Raw genomic sequence first — 5,562 nt, forward strand, 5'->3', positions numbered from 1 at the left:
TCTAAGTTTTTTCTTGAAAATGTCAGATTAATCTAAAGATTTCTGAAATTTTCAAGCATTTTTCGACTTTCCAAGTGTTTTCCAGATTTTTTTTCTATTTTTTATATATTACTGTTTTGTTTTAATTAATTTGAGAAGATGTTTTGACAGAAACGTAGTCCTCTAATTTCTCTGCCACATGGAAATCATCCTGCAGTCTGTCTGCCTTCGCTCTGTGAGGTAATTAGTAGCTTCTGCTGTCAGGATTGAGGCTCCTGTTTATCTTTGTCACAGATTGTCCATTAAACCGTCGTTAGTCGACTAAATTCTGCAGGACTTCGCCCGTTCGCAGAGTTAGTGCCAAATATTGGCCTCATCCTGTAATTGATGGCTCCAGTTTGCTCAGGCGGATCTGTTTTTTCTGAGGTTAATGCAAACTACAGAAACAGGAGGACACTGAGTGTCCGTCCACATGAAAGCTGGACGAAGCGAGACATAAATCCTCGCTGCTCATCTGCTCTGAATCCGGAGCTTTTTAGGATCTAATAATCTGTGAGGCCTGGGGTCGTTTTATGTTTGCCTCTTTTCATTATTTATCATTCGGCGTCTGAGGCTCGGACTGCAGCAGGACTGTAAATCTATAGACGGCCATGCAGGTTATCTGAGCCTAATGCTAACTTTGGCACGGCGTCAAACTGCAAATGTTGATGCTAGCATGCTGAGGTTTATGGGAGGCTGTTAATAGTTACACTGTCAAAAATCAACAGCAATAATTTGGATTATTTAGCCTGTCATAAGAAAAAATGAGGTTAATTTATCACCATTTATTTCATTCATTTTGTAAATGTCAGTTGTTGGCAAACGAAAATGTTTTGTAGTTAAATAATTTACTTGTTAACTTAATACTTAGTTTGAAGCAAAAATATTAGCTTTAATCTAGGTATTCATTTTGGAGCTAAATATTTCATTTTCTAAACAAGTATTTGTATGTAGTTTCCTTACTAAACAAATATTTTGTTTGGAGTTAAATATTACCTTTGTTAACTAAATTGCTAAGGGATTTTGCTAACTAAATATTTAGTTTGAATCTACCTTGCTAGATACATATATTATCTGGCTAACTATTTTGTTTGAAGCTAGCTTGCTAACTAAATATGTAGACAGAAGCAAAAGTTTATACTTAGCATGTTAAATTGTGTGATTTGAAAACTAGCTTGCAAACTAACTATTGAATTTGGAGCTACATATTTTGCTTGTAAACTAAACCTTTCACTTGTAGCTAGTCTTGCTAAGTACTAGCTACAAGCTAGCTACCTAAGTATCATTTGAAAAATTAACCCCCATTTTGTTCTGACAGGCTCAGTAACTCAAACTATTGTTAATTTCTGACTGTGTATCTTTACAACTGGAACCCCTTAGCAGTAAGATTAGCATTTCCCCATACTGCTAGCTGTTGTGATTTTGTGTTTCTTTCCTGTTTTCTCAGCCCAGAGCAGACGAAGGCTGGTTCTGAACCTGGTTCTGGTGCTTTTGTAAGTTTTTCCTTGTAGAAATGGAGTGGTTCCTTCCTATTGTCAGCCAACCACTCGGTTAAATCGGCTGTGATTTGACTTTGTCTGATTTTCACAGATAACTGTCTGTTAGTTCTGTCTCACCAGAACCTGCTGGTGTTTCTCGTAAATACCTGGAAACTCCGCAGATGTGCTGAGATCCAAACGTCTTCCTGTTTCAGCGTTTTACAGTCCGTTTTATTGCCTCACTCCGCTGCAGCTCGGGTTGTTCTGGAACAGGTTCTGCTCCCTGAACAGATGCAAACATGCTGCAGCATTACTGCTGGTTTACCAAATGATAAAATGCAAAACCAGAACGTTAAACATGACGTTCAGGAGGTCAAAGATCCATTCATTAGGGAATTGCCATTGGTAGGCACATTTCAGCTAATGCGCTAATGGCAGAGCTAAGTTTTTGTTTAGCATTTTAGCTAACTTTGAAAACATTACCACACAGAGCTTCCCCTAAAATAACTTATTCCTGATCATTTCTACATTTCTCATTTACTCAGTTACTTTGTAAACTTTCAGGTTAATAAGCTACAACAACTGTGTTGAAGTTTTGGTTATAAACTGTAAAAAATTCTCCAAGTAGTGAGACGTTTAAATTCATGCACTTATTTTGAAGTCTGTTTACACAGCAGTTTTGTTTCCTCTCCTCATTTTCTCTCTTTTCCCCCCAATAACTTTATTTAAAACAAGAAACAGACATATCGAGGGCCAAAACTGACATAATTAATAAATAAAACACGGACAGTAGAAAACAAAAATACAATGTTTAAGGAAAATATAGAACACATAAACTATGATGTCAAAATTAAATTGTTGCTTGACAGTTGAAGTCTTTAAGGGGAGATATAACTTGAATTAAAGTTAGTGCTTTAGCATTAGCTTCAGCTAACTACCATGTTGATGTGACACTTTAGCGGTAGCTTCCGCCAAATACTGTGCTAGCATTAGCAGAAGAAACATCAATGATCAGTGTTTTAGGATTAGCATAGTTGGCTTTGTAGCTAGCGGTGAATTTTTGAGTTTCAAAAATTCACGTTTTTTTTTTAATTCCTGTGTTCGAAAAAACACAGGAATTTTAATTTCAGAAATTTCCAGAAAAAAATTGGAAATTTGAGTTTCAAAAATTTTTGAGAAAAATGTCAGAAATTTTCTAGAAAAATACTGCAATTCTTTTATTTTAAAAGTTGAAAATTTGTAAGAAAAAATCTCAGAAATTTTCTGGAAAAACTTGGAAATTTCTGCATTTCAGAAGTCGAAATTTGCTAGGACACAGAAAATTTCTATAAGTCAAAAATGTTCTACTTTATTACCTGAAAAAATGTCCATATCTTTTGTAGAAAATAAATGAAATCAATCTTAAAATTTCTGACTAGCATACCTGAATGCTCTGATTCCATGGCTGCTTTGGAAGAGGAATGTTCCTGAAATGATGATCTTGTGTTAGCAACAGCAGGCATCAAAACATCCAAGAAACAGCCGTTAAAAAGAGTTTCAGCTGCAGAGAAGAAAGGTTCAGGACGTCCAAAAGTCTCTTTGTCCATAAAAATGATCAATTTGGCTGAAATTACATGTACATTTTGTTCTTTTATCCTTATTTTATCTCATCTTAAGTTCATATATTTTACTTGATATCTGTTGACGCCTTAAAAACTGAGCCAAATTCCTTTTTTGTGCATCACAGTCTTGGCCAATAGAGCTGCATCTCCTTCTTTTCTGTGATGGATCCTCCCTTTGATTGATTGAGACGAGGAAAACCCCTAAAAGGAAACGAGTGTGTAGCTATCAGAACCAGAAGTTTGACCAGACAGAAGAAAAACTGGAAAATATTTACTCTGTGGATAAATCTGCTGGGAACTGATATCCTACATCTTTAACCATTACTATAGAATGATGCAAGATGCACAATTAACATTCATCAGCTTGAATTCTCCTGTTTTTTGGCATGAATTGTCCCCATACGACTGTATCATGCGTACAGGTGATGATTACATATTTTCCTGCAGACATGAATCAGTCTAAAGAGGATTATCTGTTGTAATAAAAGCAGCGAGGTTCATCCAGACTCTCCTTCCTGCTCATCATGAATCAACTCGGTTTGATTTGGTTTTTCTCCTGGGTCAGAAATTTGATTTTAGCTTAAAGTTAAAAAAAGCACATTTCAAAGGGGTCAAATAAAGGTTTCATAGAGATGGCGGGATGCACTTATGGTGCCCTGAAAAAGTAGTGATTAACAGACAGCCATCAGAGGTCGCCTTGCTACACTGTAAAAAATGTTTTCTTGGTTCAACTTAAAAAAATTGAGGCTGCAATTTCCACTGAGCTTTTTAAGTTACCAACATTTCCTGTTATTAAAGACAACCTATTATGTTTGAACACGTTACATTTTTACACAAAATCCTTCTTAGATAATGAGATTTTAGTCTGCTCAGTTCAGAATGAGATGTTTTAGGGCGTCTTGTCACTTAAATCCTATCCAAATCCAAACCCAGCTCTACGTTTACACTGGCATGTGAAAATGGATCCAAACAGATACGCAATTAGACAAGCGTACATCTTTGAAAAGCAAAAGTGGAGCCTCCTGCACAGCCAACAAGAATACAGTGAGAACAATTTGGGAATTTCCAAGTTTCAAAAAGTCAAAATAATTTAGATTTTTTTTTGCTTGCAAATTTTTGACTTTTCAAGCTCAGATATTGTGTAGTTTTTTTTTTCTAGAAAATGTCTGAGATTAACCAAAAAATTTTTGGCGAAATTTACTCTACAATGGTCCTATTGTTGTAGTTAGTGCTGCTGCCTCGTCCCTCTAACAAAAAAAGTAGAAACGCTCCTGTTTGTAATCTCATTTTTAGAAAAGAAAGTAAAAAAAAAAATTCAAATCAGAAATCAGATGTGTTCCTAACACATCTGGAGGTCAGTTCATGGTCTGGAAGGGAAATAAAACCTCCTGTCTGACTGTAAAAAGACCTGCAGGAAGATTCTGCAGCTGCACCTGTACAAATATCAGCTTCACAAGAGCAACAAGAAGGAAACCTTTGTTTTTGACCTCGCCGCGACTTTCAGCAGCAGAATGGACAGACTGGGTGTTTGTAGATATTCTCATGTGCAAACGTTAAACCGAATCCCTCAGGACAAGCAAAGCCTCAGCAGAGGGTCCTGCAGACTCTCAGCTTGTGTTCGGACATTTTTCCGAGCTCGCGCCGCCCTTTCTGTCTGACATTCCTCATCTTCATTAGCGTCTGTGTTTTTATTACCGGGCTAATTAGCATAGCTTTACAGTGACACCTGGCTCTGTTTCCCATGCTGCACTACATACAGTACCAGGCGGTCTGGCTGCTGTCAGATGTTCACATGGTGTAACAGATGAGAAACAGAGATCCATTTGTCAACTGGTACCATTAAGCAGCCACCGTTCCCAGTGTCCCAGACCGCTCAATGCCACAAAATCATGTGAAAAAATCCCCTGAAATATTCAGTGTCTTTATTAATAAATGCTGATACTGATGTATTATCCTTTTCTTGCTTATCTGAAAAAGAACATCATCTAAAAAGAATAAAAAAACACAGACATTAACATTTTTAGTCATTAATACAAAAAAGTCAACCAAAAAAATCAACAAAAATTTTATTTTAAAGGAAACCTAAAATGAAAATGTTATATTTTGCACGTTTTATACGTTCATTTTGGTCTCACCTGTTTCTAAAAACAGTCCAATCACTTAAAAATATTAATGAGTTTTTTTTGGCAATAAGTTAATGAGCCATTTCAAAAATCTTCTTAATGTTGGGTTACATTCAACTGGCAACGCGTCGTTACCTAGCAACCAAAGCTGAGCCCCATCACATTTTGCTAACTGGTTTTCTTTCTGTTTGCTGTACAATGGCTGCTGGAATAGGTAATTATTTTGTTGACTTACCATCAAGAAACCAACTGGACTCTGGGTATCTGCAGGTTTCAGCAGGTCAAATTTAAGACTTTTAGACTTTTTAAGAGCTGTTTTAACAGCGCTTTTAATTAAATTTA

The 5,562-nt window shown here is 36.3% G+C and overlaps 1 long non-coding RNA gene across 1 annotated transcript in view; it reads right to left on the reverse strand.

The window, feature by feature from the left end:
• The window catches only part of LOC106950109 (uncharacterized), a 35,085-nt gene extending 31,705 nt beyond the window's left edge, over positions 1-3,380 (reverse strand). Inside the window, exons 1-3 of the long non-coding RNA XR_001425540.1 lie at positions 3,167-3,380; positions 2,920-3,036; positions 1,664-1,779 (exon numbers count right to left, since the gene is read on the reverse strand). This is a non-coding gene — a long non-coding RNA (uncharacterized LOC106950109). The remainder of the gene's footprint in view (positions 1-1,663; positions 1,780-2,919; positions 3,037-3,166) is intronic.
• Between the last annotated feature and the right edge of the window lie 2,182 nt (positions 3,381-5,562).

Source organism: Poecilia latipinna, unplaced genomic scaffold, assembly GCF_001443285.1.
Source record: "Poecilia latipinna isolate Pla-1442-1.1 unplaced genomic scaffold, P_latipinna-1.0 Scaffold379, whole genome shotgun sequence".
Classification (NCBI taxonomy): Eukaryota; Metazoa; Chordata; class Actinopteri; order Cyprinodontiformes; family Poeciliidae; genus Poecilia; species Poecilia latipinna.